A 25,317-nucleotide genomic window follows, 5' to 3' on the forward strand; every position below is an offset into this window, starting at 1 on the left:
CTGTTCCTCAAGGAGGACATTCCTTACTCCAAAAGAAAAACACCTGTGTAGTACCAGACACTGCTGATTTTCTTCAGGTGAGAAGGTATTTACTGTCTCTGGGGGACAATTCTAGGAATCAGCCCTTTTTTTCATCTCTGGATGGGTCTTTAAATCAAAGATTAAAGAACCGAGAAAAGATACACAAAAACTGATAATCCCAACCCAGAGACCCTCCAATCATAAATACTTGTCATTCTTAGCATAATATGCAACCTTCAATACACTGTTGTGTTTCAGGCACATTTAGGTACCCTACAGAAATGACTTTAGGCTGCTATTATTCCTAAAGAACTTCAGATGAGTTTGGATCCATCATCATTCATCATGTCAGCCCCTCTACGGATAGTTACCCACACTTTGTCTGCTCGGGTTTATCTAATAGCTAGCCCTGGGTTTTATTAATTTCCACTGGTTTGCAGAAAATACAGAGTTCCTACTCTTTTTTATAACTTGTGTCTTAACTCATATCCATTTTCCATGAAAACCAAGCAGTGCTTCAAAGGCACATTATCTCTTCTGGGGCTCCTACTCCCTTAAGAAGGGATCCCAAATCTTGCCTTGTTGTGGTTTGGATTTCTCTGATGTTTGTTTGCTGGGATTTTTCTGATGCTGCTGATAAATACATTCCCAAGGGCAAACAACCCATTTTTATGGGGGGTCTTTCTCTTCTTGAATGTTCAGCAGCCTGAGTTGACTTAAAACCTTTTACTCTTCAAACCATTTTACATCTATGGGATTAGTGAGCATTCCTATGTAAGCAGAGACAGAGGAAATCTGAATTTCCCTTGTCATGATTCCCTTGGCCAGAGAAGCTGTGGCTGCCCCATTCCTGGAAGTGTTCAAAGCCAGGCTGGATGGGGCTTGGAGCAACCTGGGATAGTGGAAGGTGTCCCTGCCCATGGCAGGGGATGCAATGGGATGGTCTTTCAGGTCCCTTCCAACCCAAACCATTCTATTCTGATTTTATGATGACAGAGGAAATAAATTCCCTTGTGTACTCTTGATATATACATGAAGGTATACACAATATCTACTTATCCAGCAGGCAGAATTCACATTTTAAATATACATTTATGTGTTAAATCACTGTGATTTTAGTTTTTGTACTTTCAGTGAAAACCCCCACAGATCATTGTCAAAGCCACAATTGTTAATTTAACAGTTCTTCTGCAAAGAAAGAAAAGGAAAAGCAGAACATACACTTAGTGTATATATATATATATATATACACACATAATATTGTATATGTTTCCTCTAGAATGTTACTATATTGTATTTTATAGAGGACTCCTCTCCTCGATGATTTTTTGCTCTGTAAAAGCTGTGTAAGAGGCACAGTGGAGATGAGAGCAAGCCCTGGTGCAGGGCAGAAAGGCTCCCCTGGCACCCAGAGCCCTGGCCATGAGGCACAGCCACAATCCTGAGGCCACACAAGCCCCATGTGACATCCACAGTCCCACGAGCCAATGGTTCCAAGAAACAGCAGCACCTGCTCAGGATTTGGACACCACTGGGATGTCTGGGGACCTGTGACTCCCAAAACCCTCCCTGACCCATGGACACCCCTTGTCCCACCTTGGGTATCCCTGGAGCTGGAGCTCCTCTCCCCCCTGGCAGCTTCATGGGTACGGAGAGTCCCGGAGGGGGTTCCCATCTTCAAACTTTTCCCTTTGGAGCACTTCAGCCACCTGTTCAGCACAGCAAAATATCCAACCCATTTAATGAGGCTTCTGGTAAAATCCTTCCTTTGAAGTCCCTCAGACCGTGACAGCAATTAACTCCAGCCCCATCTTCACTGCTGTTGTTTTACCTCATATCACTCGAGATCAACAACATCACTGATGGTGCAAATTATTTCCCTGCATAAGCAGTGAGGGAATGTCTCACATCCAGCACTCACTGTCAGCTGGCAAAGTGACCTGACTGCAATTACAGCCACGACGTTGGGGTGTCTTCAGTGTCCCTGGGCTCCTCCAGGATTTTTAGTAATTTTTGTAGATTTAAGACTGCGAGGAAATTCATTGCATTTAAGGCTGGCAGCATTTAGAGAGGAACCCACTGTAGGTATGGGGGAGGTGGGTAAGGATGGCATCACAGCAGAACAAAGCACACAGATGGGGTCAGGAACTGTGGCTCCTCTTAACAAAACTGTCCCCAAGCTCATCCCATTCAGTATCACATGTACACGTGGATATTCAGAAACTTTTCCCCGAATGTACACAACGGGGATTATTTTCATTGCAAATGGTTTGTAACAATGCACATTAAAAAGCCAATATGATATCGAGTGGACTATAAATAATATCAGTTTAAAAGGCAAAAGGATCTAACTGAAATATTAATTTCTCCACATTAGAAATGAGAGAAATAAGAAATGAGGAAGATCACAAATGATAGGCACACAACCAAAGGTAGCTATTTAAAATTGCCCTTGGAAGAAACTTTTTCAAGGTTTTCTGTTTTATTTCTGTTTCTGGGTTGGGTTTTTTTTCTTTTTTTTTTTTTTATTATTTGCTTTGGGTTTTGTTTTTAAAGCGAGCAAGAATAAGGATAAAAGGAAACTAATTCCCCACTAAAGGGCCTCCTGCAGCCGGAGCGGGATGACCTGCTGGCTCCATAACCTCTGCCAGGGGAGGGGTGTCAGCACACACAGCCCCTCCAACCAGCTCCAGACAACAATGGCAACACAGGGAAAACAAAACAGGATCCCAATCCTTCCCCTGCTCTGTCTGAGGACACCACCATCACCTTAATCCGTTGGCCAAGGTTGCGTTTCCCAAGCCCTGAGGGCAGAACACACCACTCCACAGCCACAACCCAGAATTCCTGCTCTGTGAGAAATTCCAATGTTTTCCCCAGTTCAGAAGGCTAAAGATTCTTAAAAGATCTGAAATATACTTGAAAAGATTTCGGTGAAACTGAATTTGTGCAAACGTTTTATGAAAATGTTGTGTTTTAATAATACGCTGTTGGCAGGCTGAAAATGGTAAAAAAAATACAAGACAAAGCATATGGGAAACACGAAAAGGATTAATTAATTAATCAATTAAAATGAACCCTGAAAAAATTAAACCATTTCAGCATCACCAAAATGAAACACTTCAACCTTATACCAACAGAGGTGAAAGTCAGATGATGTGTCAGAACATGTTTTCTCTCAAAAATTATTATAATCAATAAAATTCCAGTTCCAAATTTCATTTTTGTTCTGACTGGATTTTGGATTCCGAGCTGCTTGCACATGTTTTGACCCCCCTATACCCAAGAAAATTGCTGCCATCCCGACCTCTTCTGCAAGGGTGGTGCAGGCAAATGGAAGAACATCACTGATTCTTATGTAAGAAAAGCCTAAAACCTGTGTTTTCTATAAAATTGGTGGGTTTGGCTTATTTCTCAGCAAAAAAAATGCCTTAAGGAGAGGTAAAGCAAAGCTATTGTTACCAAGACTTTCTTACTGTAAGAACCCATCCTACAGTGCATTTCCTGGTACGCTCTGAAATACCATAAATCATTCTGACAACGTGATACTTGTCAAAATAAAGGCAGAAAATACATCTTGGAATAAAACATCCTCAATCATATTTATTTGTTTGCTCACTCGTGCCATTTGGCTTTCTCTCAGTGGGTTTCCCAATCGTTAGGGTGAATTAGTGAGATTCTGCTGGAAAAACAGCCCCATGTGCATATTCACAGGCTCACACACATGGAATATCTGCCCGTGGCACTGAACACTCGGGCAGGAGAACTGAAAATAATAAAGCTTGCAAAGGACACTTCAGTTTTCCTGCTATTTTTTTTTCCCCCTTTTCCAGCTTTTTTTTTTTTTTCCCCATCCCCCTCACCAAATATTTCACTAATGCTCGATGGTGGCTTGGTTTAAGGGAGTCCTGCCTGGAAAGCTCCTTCAGCTGCTCAGCCCAACAGCATAAATTTGATCTCGTAATTAGTATTCAGCTCAGCATCTTGGATAGAAACCAATGTTACAGCCAAGAGGTGGTTTAAATCACATAAATCATAGATCAATGACAGAACTCTAAGCACTGGATAGATTACAAAAGTAAGCTTTAGTTAAAAATAGATTAACCATTTCCCTGCAGGAATTCCTTCAAAAAAAGCCCTGAATATAAAACAAATAAAATTAAATCTGATAATTTTTTTTCCTAATGCATGCATATACCAGATGAATTGTTCTTTCCCTTGACAGTTACACACTGATTAAAGAAATGTGTTAACATGCTATTTCAATGGAAAATATTGTAAATTGTGGGGACTTTAATTTTTTTAATGAGCCTCTAATAGCCAAAAAGCAATGTTGTGTACAGATAGGTTTATAGCACATCATAGCAGCTAGCAGATACTTCTGCAGTTGCTGTTTTTATAAAAAAAGGGCAAAAATCATTCCCGAAACCAAGAAAAATGTTTTTGAGAAGTGTTTTTAAAGTATTTTGTGTTTTAAATTTTATCTAATTAAGCTCCCAGTCATAAGGAGCATCACGAGCCATCAGTTATCCTGATTTAAGCACCCGTGGGGGTAATCAGCATCTTGAAGGATTGAGCCCCGAGATCCCCAAATTGTTAAAAGTTCAGGGGAGGAGGAAATATGGGGCTGAATCTCTTCCTCCTGACGTAGGGATGAAGGAGGGTTTGGCTCCTGCAAGGAAATTCTCTGTTGCTGTAGACCAGTTACACCAAATTGGGGTGCAGCAGAGGACACAGAGTGTGTCAGCCTGGAATCTGCTCTGCAACCTAAGAATCTAAATTAAAAATATAAATTTAAAGTATGTGCTTGCTCCAGTACAATGTACTGTGACAGCCTCCCATGAGGTCACCCATAATTCAAAAGAAGAAAAAAAGGAAGAAAAAACCTAAAAAACCCCAACTTTTCAGCATCTGAAGGACAACTCGCATGTCTGTTTTCTGAGCTGCAGAATTGAAAGCCAGAAATGCCTGAGCAGCACCTCAGCCTCTCCTCAGGTCAGGGAAGTGCAGATTCCAAGCCACTGTAGCTGCAATAACGGGCTTGGATTCCCCCCGGGTCCACACAGGGACTGAGGCAGCTCCAGCCACAGCAAAGAGAGGAGAAGCAGCCTGAGCATCAGGCACAAATCCTGCCACCTCATCCACCCTTTTACAACCTTCAAATCCACCTTCAAATTAGTGAGTAAATAATCAAAGTGAGAGAAATCCCATATTGCCTATCCCTGGACCAACAAATTATGATCAAATGCAGAACTGAAAATACAGTGATTCACCCCAATAAAAAGTTACACAATTCTTGAACTGGTAAATAACTGTTACAGCCACAATACAATGAATTCAAACTTCCTGAGCACCGACATCTGCTTGTATATTTAACTTTCTACAGATGACAAAAACATGAGTATAATTGTTGTTGCTATACCTAGAATTTTAAAAAGTAAGTAATACTGTTCCTAGAGATGTTTCCATTTGTTTTCAAACACTCCAGCTCCATCAAAAAGAACATCTTTAAACTTTTAGTGCTTAATGGAAATGACTACTTTCGATTTCCAAGGATTTTTTTTTCCCATCACAAGAAATAAAACAGCGAGCTGCTCCATGGCTATTTGAGGAACAATATTGAGATTTCCAAAGTGCCTCCCTGTGTGATAGAAGACTGCAATATATGCAATCAAGAGATAAATTCAAACAATAATAACTAGCAGAGGCTCCAGGCATTGCAGAACGTGTCATTTACTTCAGACCCATTCCTTGAAACATCAGTCCTGCGAGTAGTTCAGTGGAAAATAGATGGGACTGCTCCTGGAAGTACAGGCTGTTCGTACAGGGAAGTTTTCAAAGGCTCTGCATTTTCTAAAGTGCTGAAAAATGCATATCAAGTTTAGTAAAACTAAAGAAGAAAAAAAAAAAAGAAGGAAGGGGAAAAAAGGATCTCTTGTAAAACACCGAATTGTCAGAGAGATGTCAGGGTTAATTTTTAAAGGCATATTTCCCTCCAGCAACAATTCTCTTTAATTATTTCAATGTGAAACACATTATCAGACATGTTCCTTCCCTGTTCTCAGCTCCCTGACACAAGATAGGTACAAGATGTTAAATCTCTGCCGATGCTCACACACGTTGGCTGGGCAGCTCCTGCTGCACCTACAGCCTCCAGCTTCCTCTACCAAACTTTTGGGGCCATCTGCCCCTAGTCACAGCACCAAAACAGGGCAGGAGATGGTCGAGGGAGAGCCCCAGGATTTCAGAGGGTGGCCCTCAACACCTATAGGGGTACCAAGAGCTGAACGGAGCAGTCACACCAATTTAAAAGTTATAACCATAACACACATGACAACCTTCCAACATGTTTGAGTGGGAATTCATCCAGATTTGGTTGGGTTTTTTTTTTTACTTAGAGGTCTAACAGCCATGTAGAATAGATTGTACAGAACAGGCAAAGTCCAGTGAGGAAGCTCCTGGAGTGTCACAGCACAAGGAGCTGCTGCAGGACACGGTCACGTCAGGCACTTCTTCAGGAATTTAAGAGATACACTTTATGTTCCTCCCAAGTGGTAAAGGACAGTGCCCAGAGACCCACAGTAAAATATCAGCTCAAAATTACAAGTGACAGCAGTTTCACATTTAGATCTGGAGAACAAACCTTGATCTAATGCATCAGTTCGGTGTCACAAAGCACCAAGTTTGGTCAAGAGTTTCAGCTGCTGAAGGAGGTTTGTGTTTTCCCACATAATTTCCAACTGGACACATACGTATTCAGGAGTCACATCAATCTATTCAACCCTTGTTTTGGTGCAAGGAAAGTCTAATCCTTTTCTGGGGCAGGAAGAGGCTTCAGACCAGCTCTACCAGATCAGCTGTACCCTAATGGACTTTTTTATATCACCCCCAGTAAAACTCACCATACAGCCAGTCGTGAGATTAAAAGCTTTTTAAGTTGCTATCTTGGGAAATTTCTTTCAAGGAAATTACTACAAAGCCTTGTTTTAGTGTGTTCCCCTACTGTGAGTCCTACTGTGTTTTTTTAATAAGGAAAACTATCCATCCATGGAGGTGTATCCTGTTCTCCATGCTTGAGTGTCTAACAGCAGGCACATACAGTAGACACTCTGATGTTTTGCCTCTTTAATTTTCACTCCATAATGTTGGTGCCTGGTTTTCCTGACTGCACCTTTCAGAGCAGTTTAATTATGGGCGTGCACAGAATTTCGAGAGGGGATTTTCAGTGATAATATTCAGATGTTAGGGACAAGTTTAATACATAAAGATATTCAGAATTCTTTCTTTTAACCATAAAATAAAACCCTGCTATGCATTTATCACAGGATGGAAAGTGAGATAATATTACCAAGAGAAAAAAAAATACAAATACTTCAAGGCTAAAACAGAAAGGGGTATAGAGATGCTTCCTTTAGTCTTTAAAGGATGTTTCACATAGATACAGAGATGCTTCATGCAGATATAGAGATGCTTCATATAGATATAGAGATGCTTCATATAGATATGGAGATGTTTCATACAGATATAAACATGCTTCATTTTGGTCTTTAAGAAGACAACCTTATGCTAAATATGAAAGTATGGCAGATCTATCACTGCTTTCAAGCAAATAGGACACAGCCAGAGGTTTCCATCCACACTCAAGCTCCCACCCAAATGAAAACAGCTCATGCCACTGAATTTATTAGCCCAAGGATTTTACCACAGATTTTGATACATATTTTTAAATCAAGCCAAGCAGCTCCCTGATAAAAGATTACTGTACCACTCAGATATCAGGTTTGAAATGTGGGGTTTTTTTCCAATAACAGGCCAGGTAGTGGGTTATAAACGAGCCCTGCTCCATTGACTGCAGACAGGGTATGAAAATTGATTCAATGGAGCACCATCAGCCCTCGCCAGCTGAGTATCTGTCCCTCTAATCACAACTAAAAAGATTTTCCTAGTCAATTAAAGGCTCCAAGCCTTTACTCACTCGCACAAAATCCCTGCTAACAATGCATTCATTTAAATCTTAACAAACTGAGCACAAGCCCTGCCTGGTGCCACAGTTGGTGCTGGAGATTGAAATCCCCGCTCCCGCCATCCGGAGGCACCAGCCCTTCCACACTGTCTCACGTGGCCCAGGATAATCCCTGAGTCCCCTCCGATCCTGACACGCTTCTGGAGGATCTGACAAAAAAATTAGCACATTCATTATTTTTCGCTAACAGGAGCACGAGCCCCACGAAGAAAACGTGTACCTGTGCTGACAGAGTGGGAGTGCTTTAATTTCCAAATTACATACGTAAATAAATCAAACCGTAGCACCTGATAAGTGAAAGATTATGAAAATAGTAATATCCTGCAAAATCTTGAAAGGCATCATAATTCCTCCAACAATTATCTTCTGTCATATTTGCGAGTAGCCCATGTAGTTCAAGAAGAGAAAATACAAATGTGCTCCTTTAAAATTCATGAAACCACTCATTCTGTCATAAAAGCAGGCATCTTTCATGGCTACTTATTTCACACAGTCTCATAACTAATACTGACAGATACTTGGAATGCAAAAAAAAAAAAGAAAAAAAAAGGAGCACCGGACAAAGAACACGAGCTGCTCAATTCTTACACTTTAATGCTTAGAATGGAAAATAAAATCATATATTATATAGCACTGCCGAATTTCTGCTGTAATTAAATCAAAATTTGTAGATAAAAATGAGATTGTACAAAGACTGGTGGTATAGTGCTCCCAGGATTGGGCTGTGCTGCATCCATGACAACAGGATGGAAGGTTGCTTTTAATACTATTATCTTACATACCCACAGCTGAATGCTAATGCAGCTATACTGAGGAAATCAAGTTTCAGATCTGTAGCCACTGAACTTACAGCCACTAGGCAGGGAGTTTAAAAGCCAGGCTAGCACACAAAGACTAATATTATAGCTCTGTCAACTCCCCAAAGGTCAGCTATCTCAAAAGGCATACACAAATATTAATTGTCAGGTAGTTCTGTACCAGAGACCAGAACTGAGGCAGAAATCAGGTTTTGTGGCCATAATTTTCTTCCAATTTTATTTATAAAATGGAGGTGAGGAAGGAAGCAGAGATTAACTCAGTTCATGTTCTGTGCACTGACAGAGGGTGACGCGGTTCCTTATGGGCAGTGTGTCAGAAAGGGTTTTACCTCTTTTCCTCAATGAAGGAGACAGAAAATGTGTGGGAAAGCAGCTGGGAAGCCCTGTTTTCCAGTGGATACCAACAGTCCAATCGACCCAATCCTTTGGGTTGTGGACTCCCCATCCCTGGAAGTGTCCAAGGCCAGGTTGGACGGGGCTTGGAGGAACCTGGGATAGTGGAAGGTGTCTCTGCCTGTGGCAGGGGGTGGGACTGGATGGGCTTTAATGTCCCTTCCAACCCAAACCAGTCTGGGATTCCATGATTCTGTCCTGACTGGGGGACAGACAGATCCCTCAGTCCCAGCCTGTCCTGTGCCCACACAAGGATTCTCTGTTCTCCCACAGGCAGCTTCATATCTGCCCAAGCTCCTTCTACAGACATCATCTCCAACTTCCCAATCCATCTTCTTCTGGATTTAATAATATTTTGTTATAAAATCACAAAAAAAATCTATATTAACTATATACATATATTTTGCTACAAAATCACAAGGACATAAAAAATACGAATCTAGTTGGGGGCAACTAGATAAGTGTTTCCCAAATTACAGAATTCTGAGCTGCCCTGTGAAGTCAATGCATCCTTCCTCCTTGGGGCCAACAAAATCCAAAGGGTTCAGCAAGTCCCCAGGATGAAGAAGCCTCTCAAGCCTTGTTTCACCAGAAGTGATATCGTGTGACTGGCAACTCTGACCCAACTTCCCAAAGGGGAAAACAGCCTCACCAACACTTTTAGGCTCTTCTTAGCGCTCAGGGAATTTTCAGACCTCTTGCACTATTTTTATTCTCCAACCCTCTACACTTCAAGGTGGAGAACTCCAAACTGTTTGAGCTGCTGACCACTCTCCTGTAATAGCCTGTAACCTGTAGTTACCCACATCCAACTTATTTATAAACCATTGGCTCATGTGCTGTCATACCCTGAATAATTCATTTTTAGGAGCAGTACAAGGAAATTCTGGCCCTGTGGTGCTCTGGCTCTATCTCACATAGTCAAGTGTGTGGACATTTTGGCACATTTGCACCCTGGGGGTTTTTTCTGATTGCATTCTTACTGTACATGAAATAAAGACAGCAAAATAAATAATATAGAAATAAATCTAATAAAATATAGATAATAAAGTAAACTGAACCAACTCAACTAAAATAATGAGAAGAAGCACTTGTGATGAAGGTTTCTCAAGCCCATCAGGACTTGCAGATCAAGCCATCTCTCATGGAAATGAGGATTCACTACAAACCACTGCAGAAATGCAGTTCCCAGGGTCTTTTCCCACCTGTGTAAAGAAGCCTTTCTCCACAAAAACATGACTTCAGTAGGGCAGCAAAGAGATGCTTCATTAGGAAAAAATAAAAGGGGGCAACAACAATCACAGTGATGAAAACTTTGGCCTCTAAGTGGCAGAATGTCAAAAAAAGTTGTAGCATTTTATGATATTGTAATTGAAAAAAGTATTATGTTGTTAGTGGAAGTGTATTTAAGAAAAGCCTCACACGTGGATATAATAGAAAATTAATCCTCAGAGCTCAGAAAGTCCCTGAGGATGCAGAATCCATCATGAAGTTACCTCCTGTCCCAGATTTTCCTGTTGCTTGCCTCTGCTGACAAGAGTTGTCTTTTCATTCGAGTATTTGATATCAATTTACTCAGGCACCAGGGGCAGAAAAGGATTTCACTTTCTTCATCTGAAAGACACTGATCCACAGAATTAGTACTTTGAACAGGTGCCAGAGTAAAATAGTGACACATTCTCTAAACCAAGAACCACAGGTGGGCACAGCAGATTGCCCAAAGCCTCTCAGGGCTGCCCAGGAGGCAACCCTCCCGAACTTCTGATGGTTCTGGGATGGACAGCATTCCTGATTGCAAAGGTGTCTCCTTCCATCTCTTGCTGTGGATCATGTTTCTAAACCAACCCCACAAAGGAATGTCCCTGTTGTCAATGCCCTCCTCCAGATAATCAGAATGATGGGTAAGTTGGAAGGGACCACTGGTGGGATCATCTGGTCCAACCTCCCTGCTCAAGCAAGGTCTTCCTAGAGCTCATGGCACAGGATTGTGTCCAGTTGGTTCTGGAATGCCCATCCTTCAGCAGTAGAGGGGGCAGGGAGTGGCTGCTCTCAGTGCATTTGCAGGTTAAAATCCCTCAGAAGAGGTTTGCCTCCATTTTGGCACGTATTAAGCATTAAATTAACTTTAGATGATACAACAAATAACCTCAGGAAGGGTGTCTACCTCCCCTCATCTGACAACAGGCTTGCTGCCTTTTCCTCCTCACTGCTTGCAGTGTTGCAAGAACCAGTGCAAGAACCAGGAGAAGGGATGGCCCAGCTGGAAGAAGGTTATCAAGGAGCTTATTCCCAACTGATTGGGCATCTGGTGAAACCTGTGCTTCACCCCAGAGACAGTGGGAAGCTTTGCCCACTTCATGTTTTCAAAGCCTTTGGCTCCTTTCTTTTTCAAACCTTGCTCATACCGAGGATTTATCGCAGAAACCCTTAGAAAAAAAACGAACTGCCCTGAAATGACTTGTTCTGCCCCAGCATGGGATGTGATTTGGGTGCTCAGGTGAGAGCCCAGTGGCCCTGTGGGAGCCCTGGCAGGGGAACAGCCGTGTCTGAGGTGTGGAGCCGTGCTCCTCGCTGTGCTTTCTGCTCACCCAGCGCTGGGCTCAAGCAAGGAGCTGACTCTGCAAACAAAGCCCAACTCTGGACCTGCAGCAAGCAGAGCTTGTGTGTGGTTACAGCCAGAAGCAACCTAAACTGGATATCTAAAATTAGACAGCGGGAATTTTCTCCTAAGCATCACTGCATCCTGGTGGAAGAGCGGAAAATGGAGGTGGAAACCCGAGAGCAGCAGAAACAAACCCTCTGTTTGTCAGCAGGACACTTGTGCCACAGGCACAGGAGCCTCTGTACTCAGCACATCCCTGACCTGCCCTGATCCCGCACACACAGCAAAGGTCTGCCAGGGTTTGGACTCAACAAGGCTCCTAATAAGGTATAAAAACATGTTATTTTTTTCAGAAGGCTCAGGGATCAAACTGAGACAAGCAATTTATTCCAGCAGAAACCAAGACATCACCTCAGAACGCTCACAAAGAAGGTTTCTCTCCAAAAACAGAGAGCGAAAGGAAACGCAAAAGCATCAGTTTCTCCACCATGTTTTATCATATTCCTTTGATGCTCAAATGAGGTTCCTCACCCTGAACCCCTCCTTTTAGGGCAGGTGTGCTGATAATTAGGCAGAAGATGTGAAAATCAGCCTCAAAATTGTGAGTCAGTGAGCAGAGCTTCCCCTCAGCTCAGCTACTTCACTGCCTTCAGCTCAGCTTCAGCAGAGACCCCACTTGCTGCCCTCAGACCCCACTTTCTGCCCACAGGGAAACTCTACATACTCATATTTTATCCCACAGTCATTTTCCAACATGGAAAACTCCCAAAATCATGAATCCACCCACATTCCCACGAGAACCTCTTGTCCCCACAGGAATCCCTGATGTGGGATGAGCTCCACGGGCAGGAGAGGGAGGGATGATCCCAGTTGTCCTCCCACCCCTTGGGCACAGGATGCTCCCTGGGGTGATCCAAGGGTGCAGGGCTGAATCCACTCCCAGCCCCCATTATTTTGACCACCAGCCCAGGCAGGAAAAACGTACAATTCAATGTGCTCAGACACCACACTTGGGAGATTTCATTTCAGTCTCAATTTCTTCCACTGAACATTAGATTTGGTAGTTTTCCCAGTCAACTCTGCTTTTTTGGAAAAAAACCAAACCAAAACAAAACACTAAAGAAATTCAGCCACTTTTTAAAAGAAACCTTGAAAGAAAATTATGAGTTCTGTTTTGGAACCTGGTCCAAATGGCTGGAATAAAAATGCTCAAACCAACTTAATATTTCCTGTACTTGAAAAATTTGGGTATTCAGTCTATATAATAGACTGAATATATAATAGACTGAATATTTTTATTGGATGTTTTAAAAATAGAGATATGATTTGGCTGTTATCCTTTAGTATTTATTTCAGCAAAATTCTGAGGTCATGTTGTTTGTGAAAAAAAAAATCTAGAATGGTTTGGTTTGGAAAGGACATTAAAGCTCATCCAGTTTCAACTCCCCTGCCATGGGTAGGGACACCTTCTACCAAACCAGGTGGAAAAATCATATTCTCTAAGTCCAATAGTTTTCCAGTTGTCAGGAAGTAACTGCCTTCACCTCAGGTATTCACTTTTCATTTTAAATGGCCTCTCTCACATTTTGCTCTTCTTTTTCTTAACCAGATATTCCTGTGTTGCCAAAGACACACCAAAAATTATTTGGGTTTCTATTAGTAGGGCAGAAGTTTTACAAGATGGGGGAGTTACAGGTGAGAGGAGCTGTTGCTTAGGTTGATGCTGAGCACTGTGAAAATGCCCCCCATAAACACAACGTTGGCATTGTTATAGATCATAAAATCACAGCTGAACCCTGTAAACAGGAAAATCCTGGAGTTACTCATCCGGCTGTGTCTGCAGAGCCAGTCACTTGTTGCTGGGAGGTTCTGCACTCCCAGCAGTGGATCCCAGCCTTCCCCACCGTGCTTCTCTTCCCTTCCCTGGAGGAGAACTCAGCCCAACCTCCACCCAATAACTTCGCTTTCTCATTTTTGACCAATTTCTACCAATAATTCCCTGACAGGCTTTTCCTCAGCAGTGCTTGCAGGGTGGACTGGGCTTTCCCTCCTCCTCCTCCTCCTCCCTGGCAAACAACCCATCTGGCATCCACGTGGCAGCGTTTGCTGTGTGGGATCTGCTGGAAAAGTGCCACATTTCCAGTAGCAATCGCTGGCCACACCAGCACAACACCCATGGAAATGACTTCCAGACTATTTATCTTTTTCCCCCGAGGTGTGGAGCATCTCATGTGTATAAAAATGCACTTTTTTTTTTTTTTTTGACTGCAGCTCACGATGGTGAGACTCAAGCAGGGGGCTGCAGAGACAACTTTTCTTTAAGCCACACATTCCTCTCTGAAGGCTCAAGGTCTTGCCTAAACTCAGCTCTAACTGCATCATTCAAGGAGCTCAAGGCTGGTCTAAAGAGCAGGGAGAACAGAGTTGCCACACCAAGTTACCTCAGTTAAGAGCTTTTTGGGTTTAACCCTCACCCTTCAGGATCCTCTGCTTTATGGGCGGAAGGGAACTATGAAAACAGACTTGGAAAAAAAAATGCATTGCTCACATTTTTTAAAAGTTGCCTTAGGCTGTTATAAGTTACATAAAGTTGCTCCTGTTCCTGTTGTAGTTATGGCAAAGTTATCTGAGGTGAATGGCACAAAGTGACAACTCCAAACTTGGAAAAGTTCCCGACCAGGGCCTTTTCACATAAAGAAAATCAGAATATAACCAACAGTCTGCAACTTAAGACACAACTCCAAAATTTCATTGGAATAACGAAGATTATTCTAATATTTTTTTCAAAAAATATACAAATCATCTATACTTAAAAACAGAATAATAACTTATAGATTAACAGAGTGTGAAACAAACTGTTCTTGTTTCCAGTAGTTGCAATCATGGACTTCATTTAACCTGACACTTGAGTAATAATGGGAATATTTAGCTTTTCTGAGTATTTATTCCCTAAACTCATGACTTCTAGAAATCCTTCAAAATCCATCACTTCAGAAAGAGAAGTTAAAAGGAGAGATATTCTGGGGAAAATTACTCCTTTTTCTTAACATTCTTCTTCCCCCCACACACACATTCCCAATTTCCCACACACATTTTTAAGGCACTGCAAAGCAAGTTTTCGGGAGCTAAAACTACAAGAGAAATTGAAAAGAAAGGATATTTTAAAACAATCGAGACAAAAATAAAAGCCATCCCTAACTAAACACAATGGCAAAAAGTTGGACATCTTTCGTGTCTTTTATGAGCCAGAGAGAGAGGAATGATTAAAAATGTACCCAAAGCTCTGAATGCCATTTTACTGTCATTTCCTTTGATTAACCTTCACCTGACCTCAATCCCTGAGGCAATTCCAGCTTCTTTTTGTTCTTCCGTTTAAATTCTTCGCTGCACCAGGTGAGTACATCCCTCACAGCAGAGCAGGTTGGTTTTGGGGAGGATTTCACAGAAAATGCTGATTTTTCTAGAGAATTGTTTGCAAAAACCTTAACAAGGATGATAACAGGTCACATTTTCTCCAAATCTGGGATTTTTTACAATCCCTGTAAATTCATATCATTATTTTTTTTCTATTTTTTCAGGACCTTGGTCCCGTTGGCTGGTACAGAACTACCAACCCCAGCAGTTCTCACCATCATCTCTCTGCATCTGGAATATCTGCTTCCAAGTGATTTATAAATGTAACATGCCCACTGGAATGGGAGGGGGAAAAAGCCAGCACGAATTAAAACTTAAAAAATAGATTATAAACTCTTGGTAGAAGGAATAGATCCATCCTTCAATATTTGCACAAAAATACTCAAGTGCAGTTCTTTCTTATTTTAAAACTCACTATTTTTCAACAAGTCTCATGATCTTGGGGGTTGAGTAGAAATCATGGAATGCTGCATATATAGACTTTGTTCTTCAAACTTTACTGGGATAATTTAAAAAAGGACAAACTGGGATAGGACAAAAAACGGACTTGATGATCTTAAAGGCCTTTTTCAACCTAAATGTTTCTATGATTCTAACTAGAAAAATCATAGGAGATCTGTTAATTGTGCCTGATGATGAAATGATGAGGAATTCTGACCTATTTACTTCGTCAGCGACTGATTTAAGGGATGAGTCCATCCTCATCCAGAGGAACTGATGTGATGCTGAGGCTTCTGATGGCACATTTTTAATCTGTCAGCAAAAGGTGTGAGGTTGAACAGTGAAATTAGGACTAGAACCCAGGGGCAGAGTTTCAGCCCTCAGGAACCACCATGAGCCACTGCACCAGCTCACGTTGGGGTGAAGAGATACTTCATCACATGTGGCCTTTGTTATCATTCCAAAGCACATTCTATTCCATAAGCAGAAGTTATGGATTCCATGTTTGCTCCTCACTGCTGTCAGCCCAATGTCTGATGATCTGTCTGATCTCAGTTCTGCATTATTCACCCTAAATGAATTTTCAGGATTAGAAAAATAAATAAATAAATAAATAAAAGGTCCCAGGCATCTCAAACTGCCATCCATAAAAAGTTTAGTGAAGATCAACTATACTTTTAATAGGCATGAATCATTTTGAAAAGTTTTATTTCTGCTGGTCTCTCTAATTTCCATTTTCTTGCTATCTGTCCACAAAAAAAAGTTGAGGTTAAACACGGACCTGCTGGGTTTCAAAATGACCAAATAAATTCCCCTGGCAATTTCCAAACCCTACCGTTGTAAGGAGGTGATTTGTTAACTCTGATCCTCTCCTGGTAGGAATTTTATTCTCCTCAAACTGGTCCTTCCTGAGAACACGAAGGAGTTACAACAAAAGTCCTGCAGGTCTCAGTCATGAACTTTTCTGGTCTTAAATATTTCATAATATTCATAACACAATTAAGACTCTTAAAATTGAGCTCCTTTCAACCGTGCTTGCCCAAGCTCTGCTTCCTCTGCATTTCTAGACACATCCAGCTCTGGGTTGTCTAATCCAGGACATCCTGCCCAGTTTTCCATGCCAGCATCTCCACTGAGTTCTCCAGTGAAGTGTCCAGCTCCTGAGTGACAGATGCCCTCACCTGACAGAGCTCAGTGCTGAAAAGGGGGAACAAAAGGCTCGGAAAGCGCCTCGGGGAGGGAGGTAAGGTGGAGGTTAATCGAAGGAAATGACAGTTTGATGGTATGCACGGCCCTGGAGATTACACATGTTATTTTGTTGGGAAATATTTAACTGGTTTATCTCTATTTAGGAAGAAAAATAAAGTGGATATATGAAAAAAAATGCAGGAGAAGTCATAGATGCCTCTTAGGCCAGGCAGCCTGGCGTGGGCGGGATGCAAAGAAAGCCAAAGGATGCCAATTCTTTAGGTGGCTTCAACACAACATAAACATTTATAAAACATTTATAAAATGTTATAAAACATTTCACTATCATAAAACACAGCACAGTAGCTGGGGAGGTCAGGAAACTCAATAAACCTCTCATTTCCCTTGCTCCCATATTTACCCCCAATATTTACTAGTTATCTCCTAAAGTGGGTGCTGGGGCTAAGAAGGGAAAATTCCAGCTGGAAAATGCTGTAGAAGTCTCAGAAACTCATTTGTGTCTTGTAATGAACTTGGCTTGGCCACATTCCTGCCTCGTTTGCATTTCCTTCCCAACCATTTTCATGCTCTCAGAATTTTACTTTCAGGAGGCCTTTCAAAAACTGATTTTAAGCTTGGCTTGCGTGTGGCAAGGGCTTTTTAAAAACACTCTCCTCAAATATTTAATCATGAAATTTATTCTGGTATTTGTCCTCAATTAATTGGGGAATTAAACCAATACCACATGACTGATCAATCACAAATACATAACACACCCTGAATTCTGATTCCTACTTTCAATTAAAAAAAGAAAACAAACCAACCAGTCAATAGAAAAATTTTGACAACTGTTTTTTTTTTTTTTTGCATTCTTCCTACGGAATAAAAGGCGAAAATTCACGGAATGAATTATTAATTATGAGTTATTCATCCAGCACTACTAAAAACTAATCTGTTTCTCTTTTTTTAAGCATCAAAAAGGTCTTTCAAACAGAGGTGGCAATAATGAAATATGGCAGCAGATCTTGAGACGTGCCCTTCCCCAGGCTGTGGGGACGGAAAAGGTTATGGTCCCACAGTTATTAATCCCCCATCACACTGACAATTGATTTTGAACACAGTCTGTTGGAGTCTTTATAATGCAAGATCATAAATGTTCAAAACTAATTTATTGCTCTTTGTTCCACCTGGCAAAAATCCACTGTCAGGTTGAGTTGTGTTGACGCAAAGACACAGATGAGGATTTAAGTTGTGGTTTTATCCCTGTTTGTAAATTTGTTTGCAATACTTGTGCGGGGTTGGAAACACCCACAGAGGGTTTGGAAACATCCAGAGAGGGTTTAGAAACATTCATAAAGTAGTCAGAAATGTTCACAAAGGAGAAAAAAAAGAGGAAGAGGTTATGCTGTCATCAATCAATAGGAAATATTTGCAAGAACAGCCATATATTTTAAATTTGATGGGGAAAAGTCCTTATTTGTATTTATTGGTATTGATATTTTTGGTTTGCACCCTGTTCCCTGGTATCTCTCAGATTTTCATAAGGAAAAATGTAAAAACTTGCTTTATCCACATATTGACTCATATACCAGGCAAAGATTCCCCACACACCAACGAGGGATATGCAAAACCTTCCACCCTACAAGGCTTTTTCACTTTTTTTAATTAGTCATTTCAAAGCCTGAACCAATTTCATTTATCCTGAAAATTCCTCAACTTTTCCTTTGTTGCCCCCACTCTGCCCATGCCAGGGAGGTGCCAACCCCCAAAGAGGGACAAATCAGAAAAGGAGAGAAGGGTAAAAAGGGAGAGAAGGATCACCTTTGCACTGACATAACACACTTATTTGTAAAGATTAAGGGGTTTTAAGCATCAAATAGAATATGTTACAAGGAAGCTTATTTTAGGGATAAAATCCTGTCCCATAGACCAAGCATTGGGTAAGGGATGAATTACAAGGTTTCCAAAGCCCTGCTGAAGCAGGGAACTGAAACACAAAAAACAGAGAAGAAAAACAACAGAGCATTTCCACATCAAAAATATGCCAATCCCAAAGTCTGCTTCCCAGGCTCCAAAGGATTTTTTTCTCAGTAGAAAGACAAACTTGTAAAATTACCATTCTTTTCAAAATGACCACATAATACTTCTTTAATAGCACTTTTCACTCTTACATATTTTACAGTCCAAGAATATAAACTTTGTCCTTCCATTATCTAAAGGCAGAATCATTTAATTGTCCTGGCAAGTTTATTCCTGTTGAATTCTTATTTTTACCCACGATAATGAACTAGGAGAGCTCTGTGACTGAATGCTAGAACTGCTGCATTCATGACTTGTAGGCATCTGTACGATATTGAAATTAATTTCTAGTATAAAACAGTTAACAGAATAACCCTAGATAAAGGCAAGTATAATATTAATTTCATTCTTTTTGTTGGCAATGTTGTAAAGTCCATTGCTCAAGTAAAGAGCACTTTGCTGAGCCGGATACAAATTAATTTTACCATTCTTCTTCAAATAGGAATTTTAAAAGTCAACTAAAGGCTACAACAGCTTTGAAACATTTCAGTGATTGTTTTAATTACCTCTCATACAGCTGTGAGACACTGCAAAGGGAGGGGTGGAGAGGGAAGGGAGAACAACACCTGGCGTGTTACCAATTGTTTTTGTCACATAAAGAAGAAAAAACAGTTCCAAGCCCTCAGACCAACAAAAAGCTCAGCAAAGTCAACACAGATCGGGTTTTTTGTCAGTATATTAATGTTGTGATTTGATCCTGGACTATGTGTTCTTATTCCGTCAATAACTACTCTCCCTGTTAAACAAAACCACCAAATCTCCAAACGTTAAATAGATGAATTCTGACAGTTTTAAAGCTTGTTTATCAACCCCAAGTTGATGCACACACTGCAGTAAGTTGCTAAAGGCACACGTGGGGCTTCTTTGTAGGGTCTGTTCTACAGCAAAAAAACCAAAAACTCGCTTCACTTTTACCACAACTACGCAAAAAAAGCCTATTTTTGTCATTTCAACCCTTAATAGAATTGGAAACTGGAGGCTACTGGGACTTGTGCTGGCTTTTAACACCCTGGCTTCCAGCACCTGAGGAATCAGTGGGTGCTGGGGTGCTGAAAGCCCCCCAAAAGGTGCAGTTTTGTCCCCCCCCTGCATCTGCTGGCCACGCTGGTGGGAAGGGCCGACCCCTCACTGCACCACAGACCACCAGAATCAACAACAACAGCAGCAGAAATGAGAAAGGAAACGGGGTGTCAGGAGTCAGGGCAGCACATTTGATTTGCACATGTGTCAGTAAAGATAGAAGGAGTCGCTGAATTAAATTAAATCAAAGCAAACCTGCTAATTAAAACAGCTAAAATTATGTTTGCGAAGATGTGTGACTGGTTTCCTGCTTATCTGCAAATAAGCCTCCCCATAATATAAACATGTTTCTATCTCCACTTCATTTATAATAAGTCTTTAGGCAGATTGTAATTAGTATTTTGAGTTTCTAATGGATCCATTGTGTTACTGGAGCAATATTTTTCCTGACCATCAAAATACTGATTATTTCTGCTTCAGTCTCAAGGGTTCTCACCTGTTCTTCTCATGCTGGTCAAAGTCTTGTATCCAATTTATCTGAATCAAATTGTTTGGGTATGTGTCTGAATACCATCATCTTCACAACATATTGCTTGTAGTTAATCACATTGTATTCAACTCCACCTACGAGCCAAACCAGAAATTATTAGCAGTTTTGCTTGGATTTATCCTGTAGCTTGATTTTCATTCAACACTTAAAGAAGGATCATGACAGGGAACTAAAAAAAAATGGATTCGAACAGAAGTTTTGCGTGAAAAAATTATATTATTTACAAAAATCAACTTCTTGTTTCTGTTTTACCTATTCCCAAGTTCACAATGCATGATTTTACACAAACCCAATTACATAGCTCAGTGATTTACTGGCAAAGCTGGCCAGGAGAAAATTATCTGGCTTTAGCTAATGTGTGTGCCTATTTACAGTCAAAACAAATCCACAGAAAACTGCAAAATGGCCACAAAGAAAAAAAATAGTCAAGGCAGAAATGCACCAGAGGTTTGCAAGCTGAAAAAAAGTTCACCTTATTTTACAATTTCACTGGGTAAGCAACAAAGTGTGGCTGCGAAATCCAGCCTTTCAGATCATGCACTATTTATTTATTCCAGGATTTAACTTTAAGCACATCTGGAGTTTCATTGGCTTGGAAAACGTGGTGTTTTCTTTTTCGCCCTTTCCATCATTTTTTTAAGGATTAGTTTGCACAGTTAATGGGTGCATGGACTGGCTTCAACAGGATTACTCAGCTGTTTGGTTACCCATGGTTTGAGCAGGTTTTTTACTCACAGGGCTACAAAGGCATCAGCCCACAGTTACAAACAGGGCGTGATCAGATATTGGTATCTTGGAGATGAAAATAACACTGCAATAACACAGGGTATTATTTATGCTGACAAATCCTACTTTTTTATTGTTGTTGAAACATTTCTGACCCAACATAGAAAGCCTTGGGGGGGAGAGCATAGGATTTTTTCATTTGTATCACATGAAAAAGTCAAAAGTGAAAAGTCAAAAACATGAATCAAACCTTTAGGGTATTTAATTGCATCACAAATAATTTCAGATTATTGCATATCTTTCCCTTGGAATGACCACTTGGCACAACTCAGGGACTTTGCTAGATGCGGCCCAGAGTTCCTTTACTCACCTCCAAGCAACAGCTTCCTAAAAATACAGCAAATTGCAAATATGCTAAACCCCAAATTTCGCTGTAATTGCATGTGCCAGCACTAAGTCCTGCATCAATAAGAAACCCCACTGATGTCAGCAGGACTTGTGACAACACAAGATTTCCCTCCCTCAGTACAGCTCTAAAACTGGATCCTCGGTGACTATATTTGAATTATGTGGATTATATATGATTAAACAGATTTGGATTTAATCCCAGCACCGGGCTGTCTCGTGGAGAACACACTGTCAGGACCACACTGATGCACAGTGATCAAGGTGACCTTCCAGACTTTTGCAACCCAGAGCAGACTCTGAGTTACTCCAGTGAAGGGGGTTTCTTTTTAGCTCCACAAAGATCAGGCTGCCAGATGTCAGGAGTTAAAATGCCTCTTTCCTGAGGAACAGTTTCCGTGTCTTAAAGCCATGACTCAGGTGACAAAGAGCAATCTTTCTTGCATGAGAAAGCCAATCTCAGCTCAACACCTTGAGCTGAGATCAGGATGGAAAATATGGCTGGTTGAGCCTTGTCTTAAAGTGCAAGAAAATTCAAGTGAAGAAGATCAACACCTAAATAAAGAAATCCATCGAGTCACCACCAAATCCCAGTTCACCCTCCATTGCATCACTGCAATATCTGACCTGATTTTTTAAAACTATCACTATGAAACCTTACTTTTTATTACTATTATTAGTCTTCATTTCACTCAAAACTACAGTCTATAATCTCTTACACAAATGTGCTTTTGAGTTAACCATAAATGACAGAAACTAATTTCTTCCTCACTGGACGGCACAGCTGAGAATAGAACTTGGTGAAACAACTCTACAATAACTTCCAGCTCACCAGAGCTGAAGTTTAACTCCAAATGCTTCACACAGCTCCAGGATTCTGGAACTCTTTGATTCTTCAACAGCTTGGGAGGATCTGCCTCGTGGATGGTGATACAAGTCCTCATATTTGATAAGGGTCACATTTAGCAAAAATGGCCACAGAGGTCGTGCTGAGAGAGGAAGGAAAAAGACCTAAAGGATATAAAAGGGGAAAAAAAGCGACCCAGGTTGCCAAAGTCTGAGGGTTTGGCAGAGGAACAGAGATAACCTAATCAGCAGCACAGCTTTCCTGCAGCGAGGCTCTCCGAGCGCCGTGCAGAGCCCTGTGTCCCTCTCCTTTGGATTAAGCAGCCCAGAAGTTCCTGGATCCATAGATAACACTGAAGAGAAGAAAAAAAAAAAGGAGAAAAAGGGAAAGTAATGGGAATACTTTTCTGGATTTTACTTCAAGTTCTGCTCAAAAAGGTTTTCAGCCCGAGATACCACATAAAAATTTCCAAAGGCTTGCTGGGGGTGGGAAGCTGTTACATAATCCATTAACACAGCTAATGGCTTGTGCTGCATTCTCTCTCACATGGACACTGCAGCAAACTTTGTGCTCTGAACCTCTGGGTTTGCACCTGCCTTGAAGGACTTGGCCTGTGCAGCCAAGTTGTGGTGAAGCCACAGGTCTGGAAACTTCCTCCCCTTTAACATCCCTCCTCTAAAGGAGCCCCCACCCCATCCTCTCCTCCACCAAGGACATTTTTAGTAAGATTGCTGTGCAGCTAATTACATTACCATGGCATCCAAGTACCACACAGTCACGAGACCTACTTCTTTTAACAGCCCTTGGGTTTGTGGAGAGGAGCTAATAGGGAAACATCTTTGTATTTGGAGAGCTGAGGCACAAGGTCAATGCATTTGCCCAACATCCCTGCAGAGGAGGCTCTGGGCAGGAAATTACTCACTGTGGAGGAGCTGCCAGAGTGGACTGGCTGCCAAAGCAGCTGCATGGCCACCAACTGAACCAACCACCATGCCCTAAGAGCTGCTCTCAGGAGACAGTGCTGGGATTCCAAGAGGAAACCTTGAGCAAATAGAGCCAAATACCTTCTCACCACCTGCACTCTTCAGCCTCCAGCTACGCCACCAGCCCTCACAGCAGCACCAGAGCCAGCTGGTGGCCCCAGAGTCCTTCTTGTGGCCCCTGCTGGTTCTTCTGCAAAGGCAATGAGATGCTGGGGCAGCCTGGCCCCAGGCAGAGCTCGCCCTGCAGATGGGAGAGGTGCAGGTGCCCACTCTGAGCACCATAGACCACAGGTCTGTTGACTCTGCACAAACCCTGTGGCAAATGCCAGGAAACCTGGATTTTTATCAGGGCCACCTTCCCCAGCCCCCTTGTCCAGTCCTGGGGCTGTGCTGCCCTGTGTGTTATTCCGGTGGTGTTCCCTGACTCGGAGTTTCCTACAGACGATGGTCTGAAACGAGACACTCCCGTGTGTCCTGACTCCTGTGACCTTGTCTGGAACTTGACTTATCTGAGACAGCTCCTCTGATCCCTTTCAGCTCCTCAAGAGCAGAGCACTGACTCAAGGAGCTGTTTTCCTCACGCTATTCCTCTACCCAGAACCGAATTGCTCTTTATTTCTTATTTCTCTCACCAATTTCCCTCATCGGGTTCCATTTGCTTCCTCTAACAGACTCTCTAGTTACACCTGTGTTACTGGAAGAGTTTGGTCATAACTAACTGCAGCCTGTTGTTTATTTGCCTATTACTGCTATTGGGTCAGTTTAAACCTGTGTGTTACCTTTGGTGTCGTCACCTCTCACTGCTCTGCTGCTAAAATGTTTCTTCCTATATACTTGCACGGCATTTTCACCAGATAATTATTAAATATATATAAAAAGCAACCACAACAAAACTTGCCCAGTCCCACCTCCAATCACTTCACCAGCACAAGCTTTCTGATGGAAAGAGGCTCAACCACAGCAGTTTGACAGGCTCCTAATTTATTCAATTAACAATAAACTCACAGTGCTGAGTCCTGAACCTGTCAGCCAGCTGAACTGAGAAAACCAGCTGAATACTAAGATATATTCTGCCACTGAACTACCTCAGACCTGAGGGCTTCTAAAATGGAGAGTGGACCCCAAATAGCAGGAGGGAAGGACTTTGGCCAAAGGTGTAACCCACTGGAGAGCTCACAAAGGTGACCAAACTTGTTCAAACCTTTGCCAAAAAACCATGGATGTTGTGTTGTCGGGCTGCTCTACATTACTCAACATGCAATTCTTGCTGTGGCAGACAGATTAATTAATAGAGATAACAGAAACAGTGGTATATAATCATAAAAGAGAGCTGAAACCACAAAGGACTAAAGCTTCCCTGTGGCACAGCAGTGATTTTTTTTAAGTGTCCAGTCCCTTTTCAACAGTATTTTTAGAGGAATAGCAGTCAGCCAGATACAGCCACGGATAATCAGTGGTGGATAAAGAAAACCCTTCTCCTGACAATCAGCATCTACACTTTAAGCTGCAGAAGAAACAGCTGCCTCGCTGTTCATTAGAGAAGGGATTTGCCAAACACCCTCCCTGATGCTCTGTTATGCAAGGTAGTGCTATGTGTGTTCTCTCCTTCCACAGAGATGTAGCCTAAAAGCATCCGTATTTAGCCCTCCCATCCCCCTAAATCTTCCCCACAAAGGACACTGTCACCACCAAAGCTCTGCAACAAGGATCGTTTATATATCTGACAACCTTTAAACCCCCAAAGAAAGGGAAAGGGAAGCAGCAAAGCTCTCTGAAGAGCTCTTTGGTGGAACAAGCAGAATTATGA

At 41.7% G+C, this 25,317-nt stretch overlaps 1 long non-coding RNA gene across 8 annotated transcripts in view; it reads right to left on the bottom strand.

The window, feature by feature from the left end:
• Positions 1-25,317, bottom strand: part of LOC113971049 — an 86,346-nt gene that overhangs the window by 41,052 nt on the left and 19,977 nt on the right. For 7 of the 8 annotated variants that reach the window (XR_003535420.1, XR_003535418.1, XR_003535419.1 and 4 more), the window contains exons 2-3: positions 20,496-20,623; positions 1,618-1,730 (exon numbers count right to left, since the gene is read on the bottom strand). This is a non-coding gene — a long non-coding RNA (uncharacterized LOC113971049). Of the gene's footprint in view, positions 1-1,617; positions 1,731-10,751; positions 10,880-20,495; positions 20,624-25,317 lie in introns of all 8 variants that reach the window. The other variant, XR_003535421.1, reaches the window with a different exon arrangement.

This window comes from Neopelma chrysocephalum, unplaced genomic scaffold, assembly GCF_003984885.1.
Source record: "Neopelma chrysocephalum unplaced genomic scaffold, ASM398488v2 Primary Assembly neopelma1_81, whole genome shotgun sequence".
Lineage (NCBI taxonomy): Eukaryota > Metazoa > Chordata > Aves > Passeriformes > Pipridae > Neopelma > Neopelma chrysocephalum.